General features: G+C 37.9%; 1 protein-coding gene across 10 annotated transcripts in view; it reads right to left on the bottom strand.

Annotated features, from left to right (window-relative positions):
- Window positions 1–15466, bottom strand: part of ROBO2 (roundabout guidance receptor 2) — a 557240-nt gene that overhangs the window by 284491 nt on the left and 257283 nt on the right. The gene's annotated exons all lie outside the window — the stretch shown is intronic.

The raw sequence follows: 15466 nt of genomic DNA, 5'->3' as shown, positions 1-15466 counted from the left end.
TTGCTTGCCTCTCCAACACATTCTTTAATATATATTATAATGCCTAAAGCCAGCAATTCATGAGTAGGTGATCATTCCATATATATACATACATATACACATACACGTTTCTTCTTGCAGGCCTAAAAGTGACACAGATTGTATTATTTTATTTTTTAAAAAATATATCTTTATTGATTTCAGAGAGAGGAAGGGAGAGGGAGAGAGAGAGACATCAATGATGAGAGGATGACTGATCGGCTGCCTCCTGCGTGCCTCCTGCTGGGGATCGAGCCCACAACCCGGGCATGTGCCCTGACCGGGAACTGAACCACGATCTCCTGGATCATAGGTCCAGGTTCAACAGCTGAGCCATGCCAGCCGGGCGACACAGATTTTAAAAGACTACCCAAACTTACAAGAAAACTCAGAAGCATTTTTTCTTTCATTTCAATGGGTTTCTTTAATGCTACACTGACCAAGAGCATTTCTTGCATTATGAGGCACCCTCATGCTCTCCACAAATGTAGTTTTCGCTAACAACTTCTATTCTGAACATTAACACTGTTCCACTGGTCTGTTTCTGAGAAGATTGAGATTCAAGTACTTAATGTTGTTTCCACATGAGGAAGACAGGGAAACACATCTGGAACTTTCAAGTTCACCACATTTTTCTTCATTATCTGCACATTTCAACATCTTTTTGGTTAAAAGTAGCTGTGGGGCCAAGTTATCTGGATAATGCACTCTACTCAAATTTTCTTTGCTCATTTAATCATAGTCAACATTTACCAGGTTAACTGTAGATTGTCTTTTAACCCTAACCTAATTCTGGGTGTGCCTACTTTAACCATATGGACCACACCTATGTTTAAAATAAAAATGATTTTAAATGGCATTAAGGTTTTTTTGGTGTGTGTTTTCCCAATCATTTGCCAAAACAATAAAGGAAAGAAAAGCCATCTCTGTGTCTTCATCCCCCTCAGGAAAAAGTAAATACATTATAAATGATGAAGTCACTGATAAATGATTAAGTAAATACATTATAAATGATTAAGTAACCTGGTATTCTTTCTACCAGATACTCTTCTAAAATGGAAAATTACACAGATGTTTTGCAGTGGTACTAGGGACTCACCTCTAGGGCTGTATCTATTATTAGATATGCAATTCCAAAATAAATCCTTTCAATACACTAGTTTTATTATTCTAGCCTCCATTATCAGTGACATATAAAACCAAACCATTCAAGTAATTTCCTCAATAGACAAACAGCATTGCTTTGCTAGTATCAAAAGCCTAATTGTACTAATTTTCTTGACCTATAAATACATATTTTAGTATTTTTAAAAATACTGAATACTTATCATTACAGATACTTAAGTCTTTTAAGATGTTCAAATCAATATTTTAATTCAATAGTCGTGTTCTGTGGTTCCTTAAAGACCTTCGCCTGCTTTTTTTTCTCTTTTCATTTTACAAGGTATAATAAATTATTTAAAAATAATCGCCACAGCATTGCCTCACTGCTCTGTATCAGCCATGTTCACGTGTTTTGCTTTCTGCATTTTATCTTTGGAGTCATTTATCTGAACAACATGAGCCGATCTTCTTGCTGTTCATCTGCTCCTTTTGCAACCACTCTCCAGTGAGGTCATGATGATCCCGTCTGAGATCACAGGAACAATTCCAGAACCACCAGATGTGGAAGTCTGACCAAAACAAGGGAGGCGCAGATGGACTCAAACAACAAAGTGCATTTCCATAAAAATATCCCAAACAATGACGACTAGAAGAAACCTGGTGGGAAGGCTGAAGTTAAATGCGTCCTCCAAAGATTTTTCTTAATCCTTCTGATCCAAATAAAATATGAGCACTAGCTTGTTTGAACATTAAAAATAGGCCTTCTGTCTCTGATGTCTGTTCTCTAAAACTTAGCTTTAGAATTGTAAATAACCACACTTTCCTTGTTTTATCCGAGAGTAGTATTGACCATGGCTGTCGGTTGGAATTCTGAAAGTTCAGTGGACCGTTTCAAGGGCACTAGAATCAGGCCCCAGCCAATACTTATAGATTTATTATTTAGTAAAACAACTTTAATTACATTGGTCTGGTAAGTCAAGTTGGAAGGTTTTTCTGACAAGGAAATGGAAACTGAACTAATAAAATAATTTGGGATAAACACCTTTTACTGATTATGCATACATATAAAATATTCTACTTTTTCATACAGGAAAATTATACAAAGATTGTTTTACTCCTAATTTTTGCAATGTGTTCCAAATGAAATGAATTTAGCACCAAAATTAGTAAATGCTTATATGATCCCAGAACCAATTTGCTTTATAATACTCTTTCTTATTTAATGTTTTGTGTAGATCTAAAAGGGATGGCTTCCCCAGCTGGGCATGGCTCAGAGGTTGAGCATCGACCTAGGATCCAAGAGATCGTGGTTCGATTCCTGGTCGGGGCACATGCCCAGGTTGCGGGCTCGATTCCCAGTCAGTGGCGTGCAGGGGGCAGCCCATCAGTGACTACTCTCTCATTATTGATGTTTCTCTCTCTCTCTCCCTCTCCCTTCCTCTCTCTGAAATCAATAAAGATATATATATAGATATAGATATAGATATAGATAGATATATAGATATATATTAATTAAAAATTAAATAAAAGTAATAGCTTATTTGTACAGGTTATGCAATTTTGCAAGTTAATTATTAAATTCGAATACAATACAGGAGACACAATTAATGCACAATCCATCTCAAGTAAAGTATTTTGTTGTTATAGTATTTTTAAAGTATTTTTTTAAAAAGTACTGTGAGCTCAACTTAAGTTCAGGCAGCATAATATATTTTAGTATAAATATGAATTTTGTGGTTCAAACTCACAAACATTTAAACATGAGTAGCTCTCCAGTTTCCTTTTTGGTTATAAGCATGAACGGAATAGGCTCCTCCTTCCTGGCTTAATACTTCGAGGGCTACTCTTGGTGAAGAGATATCATTGTTCATGCAGCAAAGTTTGTCCTTTCAAGAGATAAAGGAATGCACCTTATGATAATCGTGCTTGCCTTACGGACGCAAAAGGCAAACTGCTCATGCTTAAAAGGAAAAAAGGAAGACACTGTAAGGCTCCTAAATTTATTTTTGTGACAGTGCCTCTTTAGAAATAGCACCTGACATTCTAATAGCTAGAAATTACTGATGTTCATCCTGGAAGTGAAGAGTTTCTTCTGGCCATAAAATCAACCCTTAAAAAATTATTTGTCTCTTGCAAACTTATGATGAAACTTCATCTCTTGGGAACCATCTTCCTTTTTCTAGAACTTGTATTTCCAAGTATGCACTGGACTCGTCCGGGAGATGTGCTACACACTTAGCAAAACAAAAGTGGAACTTGTCTCTGCCTTTTTCCCTCATAAGCATTTTCTGCAGCCTTTGCTTGACCTTGGTAATCAGCACCGCCAACTCACTCATTATCACAAAACGGAAAGTATGCTTTTAGTCACTGTTACTTTTGCCAGCAATAACCCTTCACAGACTGCCCGTGTTGTGTAAGGCAGTGCTGTGATACGCCAGGTGTAGGGAGGGAAACCAAAATCCTTGCTAGCCAAGGTTGCAGAAGGAATGCCCCACATTCTGACGGAAAGGCCTCCACAGTTTCCTGCTGGACTACTGCTAATTTTTCTAATTGTTTCACGTACAACAGTCTCCCAGTCCTAGTCCATCTGCCATACTGCTACTGGAAGGATTAGTCTTAAAGACAAAAGAAAAAAAAAGAGGAAAGGGGAGAGGAGGGAGAGAGAAATGAGAAAGGAAATGCACAAGTTTAGAAGAGAAGACAGAAGGTGATACAGAGAGAAAGAGCTGGCGATAATTCTCTCTTGGCCTCCTACTGCTCACAGGGTAAAGCCCACAAGTTTTGCTAAGACATCGTTTGCTTTCTGCCCTCTCTCTATTTGGTCTCACTCCCCACAATGCCACGCTTTGCACACCATGTTCCTGACAGGCTGGCTCTGTTCCCCTACAGAGCCCACTGGGACCCTTCGGAGAACTCTGCATTGTGCAAATAGGATCTGTCTACCTTCCCCTCTTCTTTGTCACCGGGCACATTCCTACTCATTTATTAACCCATCTCAGACGCCATTACTCTGAGGCCTATCTGGTCTTTCTCAAGCAATCACCAGAACCCCCATGCTTTATATTCAATCCTACTCTTGACAGACTATTAAGAGAGCTTCTGTTTTGTGATTCCACAGTGCCTTGCACACTGCTCAATTAAAACAATTTCCACATTTTTTGTTTTTGAGGCCCTTTTTCCCCACCAAAGCACTAGTGTTAATTAACCGAATGTTAGCACTTACAATGTCGCACAGTCTATCTTTAGTGTATGTGTCACTTCCCTCCCATAGCGTCAGCACTTTAAAGCCAAGGATGCCTTATCTAGCATACAGTTAGGCTCAGTCTCCACTGAAGAAGTGACTGTGAAATATTTTCTTTGCTTCTTCCTTCGTCTCGGTGTCCACTCTAGTACAGGCAGTGACCTAGCACTTAGTATGTTTATGTGTAATAATCAGTAAGTATGATAACTATGGTCATATGTAGACCCAATGAGGAGACAGATGAGTTATGACTGAGTGGGACTGGGGTGTGGAGTAAAGAAGCTAATCTAAGTGAATGAACAGAGGTAGAAAATCTTCATGCCCCACTGTGAAACTAAATAGCATCATGTTTGTTTTATAATTAAATTAAAGAGCATAGATATAGACAGAGAGAGAGTTTCCATATAAAATATGAGCAACCAAAGCATAAAGTAAGTTAATATTAATCATATGTATAATTAAACAATTTTAAGAGAAGATTATATTTTCTCTTCAAGTGTTAACTTTTTTTTCTTTTTAATTTACCTTTATTGTTGAAAGTATTACAGATGTGCCCCATTCCCCCCTATTGACCCACCCCCTCCACCCTGCTCCGGCCCACTCCCCAGGCCTTCACTGCATTATTAATTACTTTTTTGTGTGTGATCAGTGTCTTTGCAAAGGTCCATGTTTCTCACCTACTGCCATTCACTTGAAAATGTCAAATGTAATGAAAGAGATAACCTTACAAAATAGGTATGTGTCTTCCTCATACTATCCTATAGGGAATCCTCTTATGGGCTGTGTAGAGGTTTCAGGACCACAAGTAAATGTGCATTATAGGGCTTAATAATCACCACCTTTGCTGCAGGTTTGTGTCTCACTAGGACATACACCATCAAAAAACAATTCCTGAAAAATCGCTTGTGTCAATTTTCCCCCGCCAGGCTTAAAAGTATCTGTTACTCCTCTGAGCACAGGCAAAGAGCTACAGCCTCTCGGGCCAGGAAGCCTGTCATATCGCAAGGACTCTCCCCGAGCTTTAGCAGGTATGTCAGGGAAAGAGGGGAGAGGGTGGGAGGGAAGCGCATTTGTGAGGTACGAAGGAATGAGGCAGTTAATGCTTCATCTTATCCCGGGCTTGGGTCAAATTGAAAACAAAACGAAACAAAAAAACAAAATTCCTCTCTAGGCCTGAAAAATGATAGCAGACATTTAATGGATTGTGTTGTGTGAGGAAAGAAAGTTAGTGCCTGGAGCTAAGCACAGGCAATGGAGACAGGTAAGATGTCACTGGAGGTGATGTTCAGCTTCATATGAGTCAACAGCGCCCAAGGCAGAACCGCACAGCTGAGGTGTTTCTTTGGCCTCCTCGCAGTCCGTTCTACCTCCGTCTTCCCAAGATCTTCGGTCATACTTCCTTCACCCCTGATCCCAGTGCTCTTACTTTTCTCTTTTACTGCCTGTAGAATTTAAGTACTTTCCTTTGAAAGTTCTGAGATTACCACTTCCTACCTACCAACCCAAACTTTCCTTCTTCCAGGGTAGCTGAGTTCATCTATTAGGAGAAAAGTAGCTGTAATTTTTAAGAAGATCATTCACCTTAAGGTACAGGTGTAGGCAGGAGAATGGATGTTAGATTTTGCCTTTTTAATTTTTTTTAAGAGGTTACTAAATCTGAATGAATTCATTAGTACAGTGGGACAGAGGCTTGCTGGTTCGCCTTGCTGGATTAACATGCTTTTCATATATATTTTAGAAGAAATTGTCCCCACTTCTGAAAAGTGTCCACCTCAACCCAAATTACAGGTAATTACTGAAAAAACACACATAATGTAATAGTTTTCATTACTGAAGCAAGGGAGATAGTTATACAAATCAATATTTGTTTTGCATAACATATATGATGGCAGATGGTTTTAACAATCTAGTGGACACACATTCATAACATTTTAGGCATCTGTGGTGGTAGGCCATGAACACATGAGATAAAACTCATGGCCAGTTTATTTTCAAGAGTCATGTGGACAATAGTTTGTCACTGTTTATTATAATAACAAACATATTTCTTTTTATGAAAAGATGCACTAAAATTCAAACCATCAATTTATAAAAAAATACAGGTATAGATTTTTCTCATGTCCATCTTTTCACTTAAAAGCTTGTGTCCTGGCCTTCTGTCAAAGTAATCAATCTAATAAAAATATCAGCTAGGATTCTTTACCTTTTCAATAGCACGGAAGCAGATGGCTTCCCTTCTCCCAGTAAAGTTAGGAATACAGCAGAAGTGGCTGAGCAGATTTAGGGGCCGCCAAGTTTAATTAAGGTGTCTGAAATGCCATGTTAAGAATGCATGATTGAACCAACAAATCTAAAGCTATAACCTCTTCATGGTTAATAAATTGGCTGATGCTAGGATATAACTGAATATAAGACTCAGCTGAATTAATTATAATAAACTGGCTTAAGCTAGCAGAACTGTAATCCTGTGCTTTGTATCCTGTCAAATAATTCTTTTTTAGGAAAGAGAAGTCTATACTGAGTATGGAAAAGAGGAGCCCAGGAGAACAAATTTAATAGGTTTCACTGAACACCAACTAGAAATGGGAAAGAGCAAATCATCAGACACATTCCTTGATTAAAGCAAGGAAGTTTTCCAGGCCTGGGTGAAATTTGCACTAAGAGCCTCCGCCTGTTTTGATTACGTGTTCCACAAGGACATTTCTGATGATGAAACCGTGCTAACACCAATATTAATTATAGCCCTTAATACTGAAGATTAATTTTGTGCCACACTTGAGAGCTAAGGTGTTCACATTGCAAACACCCTTAGCTCAGAAGAGTTACAGCATTAGATTCCTTGGGTCAATTACACATCATTTCTTTTTATCATTACGATAACCCAAGAAGGTATGAGTAGGGAGGGTCTGTTTACTTTACAGTTAAGGCCTAGTAAGGGCACTTAACCAGGTCAAGGATACACAGTGAGAAATTGATGGGGTCAGGATTCAAAGCCACAGAGTTGAATTCCAGAACTTTTAGCCACACACTCCATCACACCACCCCAGAAACAGCCACCCTCAGAGCCGAGACCAGACTGGGTGATGAAACCACATCTCCACTGTCCCACCTGGGCAGACTCCCCCGCTCAACTTCCACCATATATTTGTGTCATAGTCCATAAAATTTTAACAAGCACAAGTTACTCAAAAATTTTTCAAATGGAAACAAAGGCAAGAACAAATATATTACCTTCTTTCTTTTTAATTTCAGAAGTATGAGGCAACAACAGATGTGAATATACATTATTCTCTCTCTATGAACACAAAATAAAGAGGTTTATTCAACACCAGAGTGTTTTCAGAATAGCAATGGCAATTTAATTTGTATTGTAGGAATGTCTTGAGCAATTTGCGTTTTTAAATACAGAGAACAAAGAATATCAACAGTTATAGCAGCACCATATCTACTCAGAAAAGAGTCCATTTCAAGCTTGTAAATACTGGCAGCGACCTTGAATTCAGCTGAATAACTAGTGACACTGGGATCCTTTGAATCTCAGAAAATCTAGATGTCAAGTTTGCAATAGTGTTGTTTTTTTCTTTGCATTAAATATTTGAAATTTAGTTGCTAAAAGGAATTTTTTTATTGCCATCAAGTAGAATTTGATTACTGGTAAAATTTGCTATAAGCCTCTGGGGCACATAAACCACATCTAAGAAAATGCCCAGCTTTATTGGTTTTCAGTCCACCCAACTGCAACTGCAAGTGTCCTCAAAATGTCATCAACAATAAACTGCAAAAGGCTTCACATCTCCTCATTAAACAGCCTCCCTGAGGCACCGGGCTGTAAACAGAAATTGCCTGGTTTCTAAGGCGGTGTTTATCAATTCAGACACAGGCACTGGCACTTGCACTAAACACAAAAGTTTCTACTTCAAATCCTGTTTATATAGCAATCAGTGCAGGGTACATGGAAGCAAAGAAACACTCTAGATAATCATATTAATGGGCTTATTAATGGGCTTAATATCTTTCTGTCATACCCCCAACATCGGCTGAAGATTTTGAAATGTAGATGAGAGAAAGTGTCTCTCTGATGCCCTGGGGTCCTTTTCTTGTCAGATTCAACTGCACACGCTCCAATGACAGAGACACAGCTAACTTTTCACCTTGTGTGATAAAGTTCAGATCATATAGGACACTAGACAATTTATCTTTTTTTAATGGATTAATCAAGTCAATCAAATATTGAAAAACAATGTCACATAGCTACTTATTTCATGTTGGAATTCAGAATTGCTAACACAAAAATCACCAATACTTATAAAATAAACAAAAAATATTAATGAAGAGCAATGAGTAAATATCTTAATGAAAAGCCAGCAAGTTTATAACATGTATTTGTATCAAAGCCCACATTTCTTTGGTTGCCTTCCAAGGCCTTGCATGACCTCCCACCAAATTTTTCATTTTTGCCCCGTACTTCAAACCCATCTTCTAATAACCCCCTAAACACACTTCATAAATGTCCACCTTTATTCATTTGTGTATATGTACTTTCCACCACAAATCCTGAGCTCAATCATAACTGACTGCCACTCTAGTCTAAATACGATCCTTAACAACCTGCTGAGTGATTATTAGATCTGGAGTAAGCCCGGTCCTAGGTCATTCCCTGACACAGTGTAGACACTGAATCATCAAACAAATGGTAGCTATAACATGCCTTACACTTTGGCTCTGAGGTGAAGTAGAGGGACCAATGGTTTAAAATATGTTAAGAGTGGTAAACAAAAATTGTGAAAGTACCAAAATTACTAAGTGATGGAGAAGAGATGCAGTTTGAGTTTGTTTAATGCTAAAGTTCATGTACTGAACTTCCATCATTTGGATGAATCTTTCCTTCATAACCCTAAGTCCAGAGTGGTGGGAATTAAATAGGATAATATATTCAAGCTCAGTAAATATGACATAGTGTTAGCTACTCTTGCTTATGTCCTTGTGCTTCCTTCCCCTCACACGACACTAAAAGTAGAGATAGACTGTAATCTGGCTAACAGTCAGTGTATAGCAACAAATTATGGGCTCTCCTTGACTCCTTAAATCGACTGTACATATTGGATGAATGTACATCTCTTAAGCATCGTGAAAAGTGTAGACCCAATAAAAAGGCACAGGACAACTGAAAATCTGAAGTAAGGTTAAATACCCTGGAGAAAATAGCTAAAAACTCCCCATGACATCACTTTCACCTGACTGTGAAACTCTCTTTTGGAACTGCTTTTTACTGTACTTGTTGGCAAAAAGCAGCCAGGTAGGACCCTTATATTTCATAATGATATGGGATCACTCTTAAGGCAAACAAAAGGTAGCGTGTCATCCTATTAGTCAGGACATAACATTTGTTCTATTTTGCCCTGCAGTAAGGAGTGAATCTTAAACTCTCAAGGAGTAGAAGGTGAATAAAAATAGAAACAGAAGCTCCGGAGTTTTACCTGGTTTTGCCTCAGTATAATTTTATGCACATGTGTCAGTTTGGAGAACCTTACATCTGGTATTACCCAGTCCATCATTCTTTTCCTTAAAAGCTTTGTTTCCAATTTACTCAATGCTAAATTAGCTGCAGACTATTTTTATCCTTAAAAGAAAGACTACATCAATATGACATTAGATCATTAATTAATGGGGAAAATCCCACTGCCAAACACTTTAGCACTAACATGTGTGTTTAGGGAGATTCGGATCAACACATCAGAAAGCAATACTGCAGACAGGAATTCCGTGGGTTTGACAAAAGAATTCAAGGGAAGGGAAAAATAAAGAGCTGAGTTCCGGCATTGTTCCTGAGATGGCTGCCAAACTATCACAGATTTCAGCAGTTTATGAAAACAGTATTTTGTGTTTTCAAATATGCTTTTAAATTTTTCACAGGATGTATCAGATGGGATGCATTCTTGTCATTTTTGGAAAACGTAGAGAAAACAGGCATGCCAAAGACCAAGAACAGCATGTGGGAATAACACTTTACATGCTATTTTTATGCCACTTTTTTTCCCAGGGTATAAAGTGTTGTGAAACATTAGCAGGGGCAATGCAGTGTTAAAAGGTTTTAAACTATATATCTATCTCTTTTATTGCATTGAGGTGCCCTGTTACATTTTTAACACATGCCATTATTATTAATGGCAGCCCATCATCATTACTGTAAATTAAACAGCAGATCCACTGCCATATAATAGCGTAGCGAAGGGGATACAGAAAAATGATGGCATGCTGGCAGGTGATTCATATAAAAAAGTTAGATTAAAACTTTAGGTATGGTTAAATCGCCTATCAATAATTCCAGCTTAATAGTGTGGCCCTATAAGATATGAGTTGGTGCACTGTTGCTCCAGTTTATAAAAATTTACACAGCAAACTGTGTTCCATGTTTTAAAAGATCAATTCCCTTCAAAATGTAGCCGAAACTTTATCAATCAGCTCAATGGAAGCATGTGGTTAATTACTCAATTCGATGAGTCCTTATAGTGGCCTCCTATGTGTCTCATCTCCAATGCATCATGGGTACTCCAGAGAGGAAAGGCTTAAGTGGGGGGGGGGGGGTTGGGGGGTTTGGGGGGACAGGGAGGGAGAAAGAGAAGCAGAATGAGGTGGGTACAGCAGGACCCTTCCCAATCTTTTACTCTTTAATACAAAGTGTGAGGGTGGCTACTCAGCAGGTCCAGAAATATTGACCCATGTGCAGCCAAGGCCCAGAAACAAGCTCCTGTCTCTTCCCTTCCCTAGGCATCACTCCTGTTCTCAAGGGAATGGTCTTAGTTTGCAAAATTCGCTTACAGCAGTGGGAAAGGGTTAAGGAAATAAAGAAAATCTCAATCTACAAATGATCCCCAACCCACTTCTCGCTCTTCTCCTATCTCCAGCATGCTGCTCCCAGAAGGCACAATTCTGCCTGTCTCTCTGATCTTAAGAATAACACACTGTGACTGAAATTAATCTGAGAGGCCTCCCAAATAAAGGAGGCATTCTTTCCCTGCAATACTGGATCCACAACAAGGGTGAGAAGTACTCTCATAGAGCTGTCATTATATAAAGAGGTTAGACTTTTACAGTACTCGTTATAAACATATTCAGCTACATTATGGGTTAAATAGGCTTTGGAGGGCTGATCAGGAAATTTAATCTTCCTATAGAACAATGTTTCTATGATCAATGACATCCTAAGTTCCAAATTGTCTATGACCTACCCATGACTTTTAAAATATGATTCAATTGTAAAGTGGGAACTTGAAATACACATCAAGTATATTTCACTGTATCAGTTATAGCAAAAGGCTAATTGTTGGTCCTTGGAAAACAGAGTAAGTCCCTCTTCAAAGCGGAATTCATGTTGAGGAAGAATTCAAATAGAACCCAATAGGGAGGAAAACAGCAAATGAGGGTATGTCTCCAGCACCACCAGGGAGACTTGGCAGGAATTAGCTTGCCTTGTGTTTTTATCTCTGAAGAAGCACTGCTAAATTATTTGAAGCTGCTTTCTCAGAGGGATTATCTCCTTCAATCTGTTTTAATCACAACTAAATGCTTTCAATTGCTATATACTGAGCTAGAATTAGAGGATCAGAATTCCCCTAGATCTTTGTGATTTGGTTGAAAAAAGAAACACACACACACACACACACACACACACAGTCTAGAAATTGAATTGTCTGTCACTTGTTGTTCTGGTTAATCAGAAAATATAAAAGGGTTATATCTTTAAACAACACCAAACAAGATCAATGAACACATAAAATATTATACGTGGAAATGCTTTAGAGTTTAGAAGTAATTTCCAGAAACAGGCAAACACATTCTTTAGAAAATAGCTCCATTGGAAGATCACTATGGTTAAAATTAAGTGATCTGAAAAACAGAATGGCAAACTGAGCTACCATTAACAAATTAGATAATTATTTATTGCTGCCTTTGCGCATTACTAAGATTCTGTATTAACCACAAAAATTTTCACACATCTACTTACGACTCTACACATTTTCAGCGTTCTCAAAAAACAAAGACAAACGTGAATCTATGGATTGTGATGAGAGAACTGGTCGCTAACCATTCTATTTATGATTAGGATCATTCCATTAGATACATGCTACTCCAGAAAGCTATGAGGGTGATAAAAATCCCTAACTTTCTTTTGTTGAATATTTGTCAGACAACACTCGTTGTTGTTATTTTTCTTTAATAAAATGAACAATGATTTTCGTGCATTAAAATAGAAGAAAAATCACTTGGGGCTCAATGAAAGAATTCCATCAATCTGGAGACTTGCGTTTCATGGGAGAAACAGCACTCAAGGTGGAAAGCATGGCTCTAGAACCAGGCTGTCTGTATTTGAATCCTGGTTCCACTGCCTTTAAGGAGTGTAATCTGTCCTGTCAAATGAGGATCAAAATAACACTATTTATTTTGTAAAACTGTGAGGATTCCATAAGCACATAGCTTAATGAGGGCAACCACTATGCACTCCATAGACGGTTACAACTGGTATTTATGGGGACCAAATTTAAAAGTCAGGGCTGTATAACACTAAAACAGGTAAACTTTTATCCTCAATTATCACCACTCACAATTCCAAGACTTTGATGGCTACTTTATGGACATCAATAGGTTCACATTTTACCCAAGATGTAGAGCTATCAAATAATTTTATGCTGACATCAGTTGTCTACTGACAGCTCTAAGACATGAAATAACAAGCAGTCGATGTCAGCACTCTTAAATCAAGCCCACGGGCCCCATGGCACCAGACAGTGGCAGCTTGTTACTGCTAAGGAAATGTCAGTCCAGTCAAAGCGTGCTGGAGTTGTCAAATCCCTGATTGTGTCTGCCCTGGTATAACTAACATTCTATAAGGAAACATTCATAAAGACACTGTTAGGTTGCCAACAAGCCTGAAGCAGAACAGCCAAGGTGGCTCAGAGTTCAAAAAGTTGCTTGACTTCTCGATCACTGGGATTCCTCCCTCCAGGAGACAGGGTCATTTTCTCTCTGTTTGTAGGCCCATCAATGTTATGTGAATTTGTATAGAGCTAGATATCAGTATAGATGTGACAACTGACTTATGCTTTGCAATGCTTATGAACCATTTCTTACTTCTTAGACACTTTGGTTTTTAGGAATACTTATGTCTGCCCCCTTACATTGTAACTGCACTGTACTTTTGTTCCCCTGGCACTGACTCTCATATCCTGCTATTATCCATTCTCACTCACAGCAATCTTTGCTGTGGCAAGTATCACCTACTTTTAAGGTTGTCCATTGGTTGAATCCAAGGGCCTTATTAGAGATTTCCTATGTCCATTTAATTTTAAGACCAGTTTTCAGGTAATACATACGCTGGTTTAAAAGATTCATTTTTTATTTGCTATTCTTGTAAAGTATGGTAGCATTTTGACTATGTCTCAACTTTCCCATCAACAAGCCCACTTCTAGGCTCTGTGCCACAACAAAATAAAAAAATGTGTTGGCTGTTCCCAATCTTATTTCGCCAGTAAATATGACTGCTCATAGATCCAGTTTTTCATCACATTTGGTGAAGACCATTAGTAACATTTAAAGGCTTCAATCCCATAGTGTGTATAATCACCACTCAGAGTTCCATCTTTCGAGTCCATGCCAGGGACACACATTCATCAACATACCTGGATCTTATCCTTTTCTGACACTTAGAGATGGTCCCCGGTGACTTTTATCATGAAGAGAGTGTCGGGGTTAGAACTGGGTTATAGTCTATGGTCATTAATCTAAAGTCTCACTGTGCACTTTCCTGCACAGCAAATTGCAAGTCTCTTTCACCCTCTTCTTACACCAGTGTCAAAGGAAATACTTACATATGTGCTATAAATCAATTTGAATATATGGTAACAGAAACAAACATATGGGTTAAATTTCCTTGAAATTACACATGGTTATAAAAATTGACCTAAAAAAAAGTAGTTGGAAAAACATGTTTGGGATTTGATCGAACAAAAATATTTTAAAATATCTCAAGCTGTTTGGCAAATCTCAAAAATGCCAAGTGATTTCCAAGTCTATTCACAACACCCTTTTTCTAACACATGAGCCTTACAAAGCATGAAAGTGTGTATGTGTGTGTGTGTGTGTGTGTGTGTGTGTGTGTGTGTGTGTGTGATGAAACAATGGGCTTTGTAACCATCTTCAGGAGTTTCATCTATAAAAACAGACTAAAGAATAGCATTGCTCAATTATCTAGAAAATGTGTTATCAGTATTGCAAATATTTATCAGGCACAGGCTCAGTTCCATAAACAAGTAGAGTCCAACAGTATGTGCTTGGTGTGATTAAGTGATGCGGAAGTTGTTTGACATAATTTTCTCAATCAAATGGCACATTTTCCACAGAAAAGCTATTCCTTTTAGTTAATTTTGGGAGAAAGCACAGCTTAACATGTAAATGTGTTACTCAGCATGGTGTAGCTCCTTAGATCACATATTTGATCTCATCAGATACTTGATCTCAGGGGCTTGAGATAACAGTTGCAAGAGATAAGTTTCAACTTAGAAGAGCAGGTAAGAAAAGTCAAGAGCATTAAGGCATTGTCAGGAAAGGTTGATGTGTTTGTGGCATGTGAATGTGGGGGTAAGCATGGGTAGTTTCTAGAATAGAGAATATGTTTATGGACATGAGAGATGAAACTTTATTTGCTGCAAGTGATTATACCTGTCTTTATACCTGTAATTATTATACATATGTATATATATAATATACACACACACCTATCCATACATATATAATATATACTTCATATATATAAAATATGTGTGTATATACATATATAATATATAACTTTATACCTGCAATTACATCAGTTTTATAATAAAAATCTTAAAGATTCTATAATAGTCAAGCTTGAAAACATCTATAGAATATGCACAAAATTTAGCCCATTTACCCATTAAAAATATTATTTAAATAAGTTCATCTATCTCCTGACCTCCCCATTTCCTTACTTAAGTTTGCCTAAGTGCTTGGTCATCGATTTGCTAGATTTTCTTCTGATCTTATCTTCAGAGTTTCATGTTCCTTTAAATCAGTGTGAACTTCACC

Source organism: Miniopterus natalensis, chromosome 6 (assembly GCF_054644295.1).
Source record: "Miniopterus natalensis isolate mMinNat1 chromosome 6, mMinNat1.hap1, whole genome shotgun sequence".
NCBI classification, from domain to species: Eukaryota; Metazoa; Chordata; class Mammalia; order Chiroptera; family Miniopteridae; genus Miniopterus; species Miniopterus natalensis.
This window is presented reverse-complemented; position numbering and strand designations above follow the sequence as displayed.